The sequence below is a fragment of the Rhodnius prolixus genome, unplaced genomic scaffold (assembly GCF_049639745.1).
Source record: "Rhodnius prolixus isolate KJV_2025 unplaced genomic scaffold, Rpr scaffold_2, whole genome shotgun sequence".
Classification (NCBI taxonomy): domain Eukaryota; kingdom Metazoa; phylum Arthropoda; class Insecta; order Hemiptera; family Reduviidae; genus Rhodnius; species Rhodnius prolixus.
The window spans coordinates 54,988,790-55,002,537 of record NW_027411592.1 but is presented as its reverse complement, the minus strand read 5'-3'; the positions used below and the strand labels follow the sequence as shown (position 1 = coordinate 55,002,537).

The 13,748-nt window shown below is 35.5% G+C and overlaps 1 protein-coding gene across 1 annotated transcript in view; it reads right to left on the bottom strand.

Moving 5' to 3' along the window:
- Ccn (cellular communication network factor protein Ccn) overlaps positions 1-13,748 on the bottom strand; it is a 506,353-nt gene that overhangs the window by 330,282 nt on the left and 162,323 nt on the right. The window contains exon 3 of the mRNA XM_074120003.1: positions 4,874-4,968. The gene's annotated coding sequence lies outside the window, so the exon portion shown is untranslated. The remainder of the gene's footprint in view (positions 1-4,873; positions 4,969-13,748) is intronic.

The window sequence follows — 13,748 nt, the reverse complement described above, 5'->3', positions numbered from 1 at the left end:
CGTCCTGGATTTTCTAGGGCAGTCTCGGGGTTAAAATCCCCCGAGTCCCGTATTAATATATGTCCTGGAAAATGTCCCAAATTAAATAATTCATCATATCGTGTGAATATTGTAATATTCGATTATATTTTATTCGCCCATCTCTGCGTGCTTAACTAAATGTTTGTTTTGTCATTTTTCCTTCTTATTCTACATACATATTTATTGATTTGTATAACTATTTTTTTTTTGCCTTTTTTTTGTGACATTGGCTTTCGCCATACAGCCAGCATTGTCTAGGTGCTTTTCACTAGAATATCACTCACTCTCCATTCTTACTTATAAATACATTCGCTTCACATAAATAATAGTTTTCACCAGATCAATGACAAAAGGGATTTTGAAGTCATTATTGTCTAGATACAAAGAAAAATTTAAAAGAAATTTTTGTTGACTATAATGACTTAATGACTGTAAAGCGTAGAACGGTAAATCGATTCACCATATTTCGATGTCAAATGACCAAACAGATTATGGTAGATATAAAAAGGCTTCGGTTATTTAGTTTGATTTTTGAGCGGTGTCGACAATGTCGTATTTAGTGTACTCGGTCAATAATATTTCCTGACCATTTTTTCGTCGTAAGGTTTCCTTATCGATGCACACAATATTGTAACTTATTTCTATTAGCGGTTATACGAGGGTCGTCTTGACAGACAATGCAGTGTGAGCCGGCGCGTTGTCTTGATGGAGAACCCCGTGACTTGTTCTTCCTCAAAATCGGGTCGTTTTTTTCCTTACTCTTTCATGGAATTAAGCAAGCACCTCACGGTAGTAATGTTGATTAATTATAATCGATATTTTCAACCGTTTTGGACGTGGAAGGGCGACCCGGACGCTTAAAACACTCAAAAACTCGCGCACGTGATAAACATTCAGCGCCATAAACTTCTTTTAATAAAAGATAAGTTTCAGTAGCGGTTTTACCAAGTTTTGATGTGAAATTTCACGACAATTCGTTGCTCTACTGCATGTGTAGTATCATGTTTTCAGCAAAACGAAACACCTCTTACACAAACAACGGTTCCGGTCAGACAGATTTCTCTACAAACACGTGAGACGCTGTAATCGAAAGAGAAGGCTTTACGCTGCACAGCTGTCGGTCGTTAGGATTATTTCTTCTGTAGCAGCATCAGACTCGTAATTTAATAGCCACACCTCGTTCAGTAACATAATATAATCTGTTACATACGTATTATAATAATCTATTACTGTAAAATATTTCCCATAGCCCTGAAGATGACCTAATCCCTAGATCGAAGGCTTGGCAAAAATGAAATAACAAAATTAATGGCTGAAATTGGCCATAATCTTTCTTCCTGTTGGATCACTGAATCGGTCACCAAAAAACGTGGAACAATTCTCCTATTCTTTCCTTTTTCCTTTTAATTTACCTATTTGGGCTGCCAGTGGGCGTACAATTACTTCTTCTTTTTTTTTTTAAAAAAAAAATTATTTTAAGGTGCTTTTCCAACGCACTGCCGGCCTTTGGACAGTGTTCTTTCGCTTCAGACAACACTGCCCATCCACCGGATAGTAGTTAGCTATAAAGAAGCTCGAGAGAGAAAAGAAAAATCTAAGAGGCCATCAGCTGGATTCGAAACTGTGTGTTGCTTTGAATTAAATTTTGTTTAATAAATGTTTCATTAAAAAATACACAGTAAAACGGTTTTAAAAAAAAGAAAACAAATTGAAATATTTCCCGTCAATGTAACCGAAATAGAGATGTTGAATTTCCACCAACCGGGGTTTTCCACCAACAATTTCATATTTGTATAATTGCATTCAACGAAACACCTGATGGTGACAGGTAATTAGTTTGTATGTAAGTAAATTGTAATATACGCACATATGTGCCTATAATATTATATAAAATAAGAGGTTTTAATATAAAATTAAATAGTTCGTTACTTGTAGCAAATTAAAATCTACACAGTTTTTATGTATATTATTATTATTTTCAATGATTTAAGGCGCGCCAAACATCTGAGGTTATTGGCGCCCGGAGCTTTTTCACAGTGCACTGATCGGCCTTCAAAAAAAAGATATCTCTTGTATAATAGGCTCTTAAATCTTAAATCGGACAATCACAATACTTCTTCCAATTATATAAGAGTAAGAGATTAGTAAAACAATGTGTAAATACTAAGCAATGATTTATGTAATTAAGTGAAAGTATGTAAGTCTATTTCTAGGAAAGCGATGAGGTATTTCAGGAATCCTAAGGGGTAGTAAATACCTGGGATGAATGTTTCTAGAAAGGAAAATGTCCAGATGAGATATGTTTTAAGTTCCGTTGGAGGAAAATTCTTTTGCTGCCAGTGGGATTGTTAGAGGGTACATCTTGCTCTGTTTTTACGTCATACGTTTGTTTGCTCATACCTCTTGAGGGTGACTCGTAAAGACGTTTGGTAGGAGCTAAGGATATGACCTCATTTTGTACTATCTGAAGAGAGAATTTTTTTTTATTTGTCTTCAGCTTTCTTATTTGGGTACTAGATTTCGGCGAAGTTATCAAGATTTCTGGAAAAGTGGCTAGCGCACATCTGATTAGAATTTTTAAGATACCAGTTCTCGTCGCATGGATAAATACGTAGAAGTTTTACGGCAGTGTAAAAGATTTTACTGAAAATGTGGTTAGATTCACCCTTACTGGATAATATCTTTGATTTTATTAGCCTTGGCAGCCATGTTTATTGTATCCCTGACCGATTTCGGACTTACAGCCATCATCACTTAGGTTCCCGTCTCGCTCTAAACTAGCTGAGAGGCAGTTCGTTAAACAAAAAAAAAATCCAGGGCGCTAATGATCTTAGACGTTGAGGCGCCATAAATGAAGAATGAAAAAACAGTTCTTCATCTATTTACTCTATTATATTCACTGAGCCTATTCACGGAGACAAAATTGTAGTCGAAATCTTTTCACCAAAACTGTTTAATAAACAGTGGTCAAAAAAAGTAATCATACACTAAGTTTTCTTACTTTATCTACTGAGCTTTTGTTTCTAGGATGACTACTTGTTCAGCACTGAAATAGAAGATAGTAACAATGAATTTAATGCACTCATTTTCTTTTATAAACATACAAGAATTGATTAAAAAGCAGAAAAATAAAACCCTATTGAAAATTTATGGTCTTCTTTGGAGCGGAAAATTCGAAAATTGAAAATTGTTCTTCCAGAGAAGAGCTCATAACCAATTTAAAGAAATCATGGGCAGAAATCACATCTCAAGAGACACTAAACCTGGTGGAATCTATGCCAAGGAGGCTTCAGGCAATAAAAAATGCAAAGGGATTGCTTACAAAATATTAGGTCTTTAGTTTAGTGTTAATTGTAACATTCAGACTTAGTGTATGAGGGTCGTTTGAAAAGTCCGTGCAAAAATAAAAACTACTTAATTTTTTGGGGTAAACCTTTTTTATTTTTCAACATAGTCTCCTTTTAGGCTTATACACTTCGTCCAACGCTGCTCTAGTTTGTTGATCCCTTCCGAATAATAGGATTTGTCCGAGTCTGAAAAATAGCCATTCGTTTCTGCAATCACCTCCTCGTTTGAATAAAATCTTTTTCCCGCCAGCCATTTCTTCATATTGGGGAAGAAATAGTAGTCCGAGGGAGCCAAGTCTGGAGAATAGGGGGGGATGTGAAACGAGTAGGAACCCTATTTCCATTAATTTTGCGACCACAACTGCTGAGGTGTGAGCTGGTGCGTTGTCGTGATGGAAAAGGACTTTTTTTGTGGGCCAATCGTGGGCGTTTTTCTTGCAGCTCGGTTTTTCAAACGGTCCAATAACGATGAATAATATGCACCTGTAATAGTTTTACCCTTTTCCAGATAGTCGATGAGGATTATTCCTTGCGAATCCCAAAAGACAGTCGCCATAATCTTTCCGGCCGAAGGAACGGTCTTCGCCTTTTTTTGGCGCAGATTCCCTCCTTGGTAACCCATTGTTTAGATTGTTCTTTGGTCTCAGGAGTGTAGTGATGTATCCATGTTTCATCCACAGTGACGAAACGACGCTTAAAGTCCTGCGAATTCTTCTGGAACAGCTGCAAACCGTCGTCCTTGCAACACTTCACACGATTTCGTTTTTGGTCAAGCGTGAGCAATCGCGGCACCCATCTTGCGGATAGCTTTGTCATGGTCCAAATGTTGATGCATAATATTATGTACCCGTTCATTCGAGATGCCCACAGCACTAAGCAATCTTACGCACCTTCACTCTTCTGTCATCCATCACCATATCATGGATTTTATCAATTGATTTCTGGAGTAGTAACTTCAACAGGGCGTCCAGAACGTTCTCAGCGTCACTTGTGCCCATATGGCCACTCCAGAAAATTTTGAAACCACTTATAAACTGTTCTAATCGAAGGTGTCAGAGTCACCATAATGTTTATCAAGCTTCTCTTTAGTCTCCTGAGGCGTTTTGCCTTTCATAAAGTAGTGTTTAATCAACACACGAAATTCTTTTTCGTCCATTTTTTGAAAATCACTCGACTTCCTCGATTCAAACGAACGCCAAACACAAAGAAATAGACCGATCTGGCTGAAACTTGGTGTGTGTTCTTCCAAGAGATGCTACTAACTAAACATAACCTCGATACGCGCCAGTAGTGCTATCTCTCTGACTTTGCACGGACTTTTCAAACGACCCTCGTATGCTAAAAAGAGTTAATTAATTTCTTCGGTTCAATAAATACGTAACTAATAATACATTTAATATTCATTAATAAATTACTGAAATTAAATAATACTGTACGAAAAAATTGGATTACATTACTGTAACATTACAAACATACATTCTACTGAAATGAATATTTCATTCTACCTTATATTTAATCCAATGGGTTGATTCCTATCAACCCAACGTCCACCACCAATTGGCTGATATCATACAGATCTCTCTCCGCCAATCATCACGACCTAAACACACAAATTTTACCAAAAACAAGTTATAAAAATAAAATAAAAAATAATTGTGTTAACATTAGTTCATGATTTGTTGAAGTTTGATGCAAATTTATAATTATTATAAATGAAATTTTGTTCTTTGGCAATTTATTAACGCCAATTCACATTATTAATGCATGAGTTTATTAGTGATTAATTTTTTTTAGCAAGAAACAGATCTTATACATTAACCCTTTCCTTACTCTAGTTGAGAGAGAGAGAGCTTTATCCAACTAAGATCAAGAAAATCCCCTTCAAAAAAAAAAAGAAGTCCCGAAATCCCTTTTTAACTTTTACCTTTTTTATGCTATGATGTAATCCTCCCTGAAAATTTGGTTGTGTCCCACTACTTTAGGTTATTAAAAGTTAAAAGGGAATATGGATTTTGCTAAATCTTTTTTTGGATTCTGCTTAGATTTTACCACCATATGCCTGTTTTTTAAGAAGATTCCAAATTATTTTTCTAGTCAAGTTCTTTGATCATGAAAAATCTTTCAGTTTAAGAATTGTAAGCCTTAAGAGCATGTTTGTTCTTGGATTTTCTTTATTTCTAGAAGGAAAACTTCTTTATTAAGTTTGTTAATATTAAATATGGTAAAAAGCGCAACTCTTATTAATGAAAAATGAAAGAAAATGTTAAATTTTCATTAACATTTTAGAAATCGGATTTCCACCTATAAATTAATAAATTTTTCTTTTTTTTTTTGGCGCATCAACAGCTGAGGTCATTAGCGCCCGGAGCTTTTTCCAGTACACTGCCGGCCTCCGGACAGTGTTCTCTCGTTACAGACAACACTGTCCCTATCACCGGACAGTGAGCTGTAAGAAGCTTCTAGGAAGAGAAAATCTAAGGGTCAGCTGCTGGATTCGAACCCGGGACCTCCGCGTGGGAGTCCAGTATGCTAACCTCAGTAGCTAATCCCTTCCCCTATTTGTCTTTATTAAGAATATTTATACACAGACGGCTTTCAGACATTTAACCATGTTTGTGACACACTAGAGCTACGTAGGACCTCCTTATGCTCTCACTAGGGATTAAATAAGGGGTTTTCTAAACTTTCATTTTAGATATTTTAGAGTTTTACTACCTCTTAAGTATTTGATTATTAAATTTCTAACCAAACTTCCAAGAAGAAAGAAAATCAATATACCGCAAGTGAAGTTTTAAAGAAAAACTTTTTCACGTTCTCAGTAATTTACTTTGAATTTCCCAAACGGATTCATTTGAAGCTGTTCTAATGGCGTACTTAAGCTTAAATGTCAGTTTGACTTGTCATTTTTTCTTAATTAATAGTTTGGTGCAGAGGGAATGTGTCGCATTCTATCAACATTATTATTAAACGGATTTTTCTTTTAAGCAATTCTAAGTTACAAGTAAATTCAATTATATTCGTAAATTATGGTTAGAAAAAGTCATGTGAGTGTCCGTAAGAGATTCTTTTCATGAGAAAGTAAAGTGAAACTATCGAATATTGGCGAAAACTATTCGAAAATAATCTTAACTTATGTAAAATTTCTTGAAAATTAAGAATTATTTTTTATTTTCGAATAATATTTCTCAATATCTACGATAAGATTAATATTATTTCTAAAATCACCAAAATAAGTAAATAAAAGATGAGAAAATAATAAAAGATTTAGGAAAATAAGTAAAACGTATTGAATCACCATTGTTAATACGCTTTGACCAGCCCATAACTGGTTTCCATTGGACGGGGCGTGACTACACTAGAGGTGGGCATGGCCCGCCCACAGTCTGCAACCGTACTGCATTGTGATTGGCCACTACTTTGAACGTTATAATTTCAATGAAATAATTAATTTAAAAATTTTTTCTCGACATTTCTCCCATAGGTATTTGATAAACTTTCGAATAAAGCAAGAAAAAAAATTTCTCCTTAAAAATAAGATAAATAATGTTTCTTTTGGAATAATACTTCATGTTTTATACAATTATCGCTAACAGAAATCAAAAAGTTGATAATTTGTATTGTTTAATCGTGAAATAGATAAAAGAGAAATAGGCTAGTGAGCCGCCATTAAATAGGCTGTAAGCACAACTTAATACTCCATCCGGTGGAGAACTCTAGTGGCAATTTCTGTAAACATAAATGCAGTTTTTACATTCACATATAACCTTGTTGAAAACTCCCTAGACTTAAATAGGATTATCTTACACTCATAATTAACCATGTTGACGACTCACTAGACCTATATAAGACCACCACACACTGACATTTAACCGTGTTAACGACTCACAAGACTTATATAGGACTACCTTACACTCACATTTAACCATGCTGACGATTCAGTAGACTAATATAGGGCTATCTTACACTCACATTTAACCATGTTGACGATTCACTAGACTTATATAGGGGCTATCTTACACTCACATTTAACCATGTTGGCAACTCACTAGACTTTTATAGTTCTACCTTACTCTCACATTTAACCATGTTGGCGACTCACTAAACTTATATAGGTCTACCTTACACTCACATTAAACCTTGTTGAAAACTCACTAGACTTATATAGGTCTACCTTACACTCACATTAAACCTTGTTGAAAACTCACTAGACTTATATAGGTCTACCTTACACTCACATTTAACCATGCTGACGATTCAGTAGACTAATATAGGGCTATCTTACACTCACATTTAACCATGTTGACGATTCACTAGACTTATATAGGGGCTATCTTACACTCACATTTAACCATGTTGGCAACTCACTAGACTTTTATAGTTCTACCTTACTCTCACATTTAACCATGTTGGCGACTCACTAAACTTATATAGGTCTACCTTACACTCACATTAAACCTTGTTGAAAACTCACTAGACTTATATAGGTCTACCTTACACTCACATTTAACCATGTTGGTGACTCACTAGACTTTTATAGGTCTACCTTACTCTCACATTTAACCATATTGGCGACTCACTAGACTTCTATCTTACACTCATATTTAACCTTGTTGACGACTCACTAGACTTATATTAGACCAACTTACACTCATATTTAACCTTGTTGAAAACACACTAGCCTCATATAGTACTATCTTACACTCACATTTAACCGTGTTGACGACTCACCAGACTCGTATGGGTCTATCTTACACTCACATTTAACTTAGTTTTTACCCTATTACATGTAACCTATTTATGAATTAGTCTATTTTTTTGTCAATTTATCTACTACACATCTTCATGTTGGTAAAGTAAGTGATTCGAGCTACACCTGTTATAGTTTTACCCTTTTTCCAGATAGTCGATGAGGATTATTCCTTGCGAATCCCAAAAGACATTCGACAGGGCGTCCAGAACGTTCAGCGTCACTTGTGCCCATATGGCCACTCCGAAAATTTTGAAACCACTTATAAACTGTTCTAATCGAAGGTGCAGAGTCACCATAATGTTTATCAAGTTTCTCTTTAGTCTCCTGAGGCGTTTTGCCTTTCATAAAGTAGTGTTTAATCAACACACGAAATTCTTTTTCGTCCATTTATTTGAAAATCACTCGACTTCCTCGATTCAAACGAATGCCAAACACAAAGAAATAGACCGATCTGGCGGAAACTTGGTGTGTGTTCTTCCAAGAGATGCTACTAACTAAACATAACCTCGATACGCGCCAGTGGTGCTATCTCTCTGACTTTGCACGGACTTTTCAAACGACCCTCGTATGAATACTTATTTTACATACAATTGTTTTTCTGCTTTTTAATCAATTCTTTATGTTTATAAAAGAAAATGAGTGCATTAAATTCATTGTTACTATCTTCGATTTCAGTGCTGAAGAAATAGTCATCCTAGAAACAAAAGTTCAGTAGATAAAGTAAGAAAACTTAGTGTATGATTACCTTTTTTGACCACTGTACCTCTGATAGTAGAGGAAATCCGGAAATCTATCAGAAATACATTAAATATGAGTGCCAAGACGAATAAAAATCAAAGAATGAAGCTTTTAGATTGTTCTTGAACACACCATTTATTACGGACGACTTATGAACTGCCTTTAAGTAAATCTAGAAGTAACTGCAATACCTTAAATGTCCATAGCCAAAATCTTAAAAGAAAAAATCGGAACTCCCTTTAAATGGTACAATATATGTACATTTTCACTTATCGATAAGATCCTCTTTTCCCACGAAATAACCCTAGAAATACTACCGAAAAAAAAAAGATGGCTACCTAAATTCTCCAAGTTAAAAGATCGTATAAACTTGAATAGTACATTTAAGTTAATGGATTGTAGAGAAATTAAATGCCGACAGATCGTGCTTACAATTTAACACCCATTTAGTATTATACGAGTATAACCCACATAGAGCTGACGCTGCCCTCTCGCTAGAATATATGTAATGTATGCAATGTGTTCACAAACGTAAATTACATTTAAATTTATTACATTAAATTGTACAGTAAACAGTTCGTAAATTTATTCCACATGTGAAATGGCCGCAGTTATTTAAACTAGTCTTTACAGAATTTATTGTTATTAAATGGTAAATAATAACTTGGTTTCGAGTTCAGAGTGGCCTTAGATTGTTTTCTCTCTCTCTCTCTCTCTGAGCTCCTTTCAGCTGGTCAGTGATGGTGAGTGTCATAACCTGAATTGGTACGTTTAGTGCATTTGTAATGTTGTGTTAGTCATGTGTAACAAAAGTAAAGTAATGCCTATTTTGTCTAGCGAGCTTTACGTCTAGGTGTCGTGGACGGAGCAAACATACTTTACCGTAAATTTCTAATATTAACCATTAAATAAAATCCAAGGCATAGACACCGGAGTATCGAACCCATTAAACCAACAATACATCTTAGCATTGCGGGTCTAGTCTCTTAACCGCCTAACATACTTTACTATAAATTTCTCATATTAACCATTAAAAAAATTCCAAGGGCTAGACAGCGGGAATTGAACCCATTAAACCAACAATACATCTTAGCATTGCGGGTCTAGTCTCTTAACCGCCTAACATACTGTACTCGTACTATAAATTTCTCATATTAACCATTAAAAAAATTCCAAGGGCTAGACAGCGGGAATTGAACCCATTAAACCAACAATACATCTTAGCATTGCGGGTCTAGTCTCTTAACCGCCTAACATACTGTACTCGTACTATAAATTTCTCATATTAACCATTAAAAAAATTCCAAGGGCTAGACAGCGGGAATTGAACCCATTAAACCAACAATACATCTTAGCATTGCGGGTCTAGTCTCTTAACCGCCTAACATACTGTACTCGTACTATAAATTTCTCATATTAACCATTAAAAAAATTCCAAGGGCTAGACAGCGGGAATTGAACCCATTAAACCAACAATACATCTTAGCATTGCGGGTCTAGTCTCTTAACCGCCTAACATACTGTACTCGTACTATAAATTTCTCATATTAACCATTAAAAAAATTCCAAGGGCTAGACAGCGGGAATTGAACCCATTAAACCAACAATACATCTTAGCATTGCGGGTCTAGTCTCTTAACCGCCTAACATACTGTACTCGTACTATAAATTTCTCATATTAACCATTAAAAAAATTCCAAGGGCTAGACAGCGGGAATTGAACCCATTAAACCAACAATACATCTTAGCATTGCGGGTCTAGTCTCTTAACCGCCTAACATACTGTACTCGTACTATAAATTTCTCATATTAACCATTAAAAAAATTCCAAGGGCTAGACAGCGGGAATTGAACCCATTAAACCAACACATCTTAGCATTGCGGGTCTAGTCCCTTAACCGCCTAACATACTGTACTCGTACTATAAATTTCTCATATTAACCATTAAAAAAATTCCAAGGGCTAGACAGCGGGAATTGAACCCATTAAACCAACAATACATCTTAGCATTGCGGGTCTAGTCTCTTAACCGCCTAACATACTGTACTCGTACTATAAATTTCTCATATTAACCATTAAAAAAATTCCAAGGGCTAGACAGCGGGAATTGAACCCACTAAACCAACAATACATCTTAGCTTTGCTGGTCTAGTATCTTAACCACACGGCTACCGTATTGTCATAATAATGTGTAATGTTAACAGAACACAAGCACTAAATGTGCAGAATTCTTATATAATTACTAGTTTTCATTTATTTTTTATTTCATTATTTAAAACTTTTAAATAATGAAATATTTCATTATTTAACTTTTTAACTAACTCACATAAACATCATGTTATCTCCATAACCCAGTCAGCAAGAGTAAATGCAAGATGGTAACTCAAGTGAAGGCGAAATCTCTGCACCAAACTGATTCATCTACCACTGACGTTTTGGTTGACCAAGTCTAAAGAAAATCGTTTCTAGAGTACAACCTCCCCCATACACTGCACATCTTTCTGTCGCAGTAAGAGCTAATGAAGAACCTACCTACATAACCCATGGCGCTACGGGCCAATAAGGATCTGGGGCCTCCTCCAGGTATTTTTTTGGCCATTCGTCTTTATCATAGGCGTACCTCGGCCATCTTCTTCTAACACCACCCATCCCACTCATCAAAACTCCCCTCCACACCATCTAACCATCTCATACGAGGCCTCCCCTCTGCTACGGCTTCCTCCTCCTGGCTCCTATTTTCTGGCACATTCTTTCAACATGTCCAAAGCCAAAACCTTAACGTTGGCTCTTTCTTACAAAAAGATACCAGTTCTGGGTCTCCCATTAACTCCTGCCGAAGCTCTTCATTTTTTTCCCCTAATTCAACTAGCGCCCTTTTTCGCAGATAGGGTCCAAATATTCCTCGAAGTACACTTTTCTTTTCCAAGATCTAATGAAGAAAGCACATAATATTCTATTATTATACTTCAAAGAACGATCATTAAAGGACCTGTAACTAACAAAACTGTATCCAAAACATGAAACCTTGAAAAATTAATACAAAGAATCATCTTTAGTCGTCTTTTAATTTAATTTACTTAAAAATTAAGACTTTCATTACGTGAAATCAACTGAATGCGTAATAATGAAAATTTATTTTCTTCAGAAAGGTGAAAGGAAAACTGTATAGATCTGCAAGTTTTCCTCCACATAAATAAGTTAAAAGAAAAGAAAAACAAAAAGAAAAGCCGTTCTAACGTTAGGTATAATTCTACTATCTTATTTGTGATTCAATGGAAGATCAGTTATATTACCTCAACTAGCCTTCCTCCATTATAGATGAATGGGTTTAGGTATGTGGTAGGAGATTACACCAGTGTATGTATGTACTTTTAGCAAGATGTATTGTGTTTCCTAGGGCATTTAAAGGGCCACTATTTCATTATGATTTATACTATCTTCCCTTTTCTGGTTTTTCCTTTAATTCACTTCACAATGTTTAGCTTTTTCTTTTTAGCTCATCCGTTTATTTTTAGGCTATTACATATAAATCATTCATAGCACCATATACGAGGTGGTATTAGTAAACTGTAAATATTTATGGTGATGTCTGATGGTGAATTGATTGTAATAAAAGAAGTGGGCGCCCTTAGACTGTAAAAGGGATGTTTCTAAATTATTAAAAACTGAATAAGTAATACAGATCATAACTTCCGGCTTCCAGTAGAGTCACTCGACAATGCTTACGAGGTTTGTTCATGCTTAGTGCGGTGATGGACTGTATTGTCTGCAACAAGAGAACATTGCCCGAAAGCCGATAGTTTACTGGAAAAAGCCTTAGGCTCCAGTAAACTTAGATATCCTTTTTTTAAAAAAAATATTAGTCTACACCATTGATGGGCAAACTGCATTCCGGTGAAAGGTTCAAAATCCGGCCCGTCGCATATTATATAATTATACATATATTATATATATATAATATATGTATAATTATATAATAATAACCATGTTTCCCAAATCTCTCGTCGTTCCATCAATATCTTTAAGCAGTTTAATAGTTCCCGTCATCTTTTTCCAGTTAAGACCCGGCAACTCCTAGTTTCCTCTCTTACATTCCCCTATTTCGACTATGGTTGTTTAGTGTATGGCGGTCTTTCTGGTGATATTGAAGCTAAGCTCAAGCGCCTCATGAACTGCTTTATAAGATTTATTTTCAGCATTCCCCAGAGACTCTCGCATTTCGTACTGCTACGATGAGTTGAAGTGGCTTTTTCCTGTCTATCGCCGCCAATATTTTTTGGCTTCTTTCCTTTTTCAAGTCATCCAGTCTCAAAGGCCTTCCTATATTTTTCAACTCCTTAAGTTTAAATCCTCCATCCACTCCCGTAACAGTAGATCTCGCTCATCTGATCTCTATATTCCCTCTCACCGTACCTCATCCTTTTGACAAGTCCTTCCTAATGCGTGCTACCTCTCTCTGGAACTCCTTGCCTTCATCTGTCCGCCATGCTCCTACCCTATCCATCTTTAAATCCCGTCTATTCAGTTATCTCCTTTCTATCCAGCTTCCTCCGAAATTCTAATTGTTTTAATTTATTTCCTTAATTTCTGCTGTTATTTTTATTTTCACTTTTTGTAATTACTTATATATTTATTTATTTTCTGTATGATCACAGGCCAAACTGTTAAGGCCTCTATTTGTTCCTGTATTTATTCTTAGGGGACAATTGTCCCAGAATAATAAATCTCTTTTCTATTTCTATTTCTATTTATTTTTTTTAAATCTTTTATTGAAATTTGCAGCTGCAACAATTGTTGCAACAAGCAAATGTGATATAATATAATGTCGCGAATGAAGATTGGAGAAGGCACCTAGTGGCGACACTCCATTAACGTGCTCTTGCTATACTGCT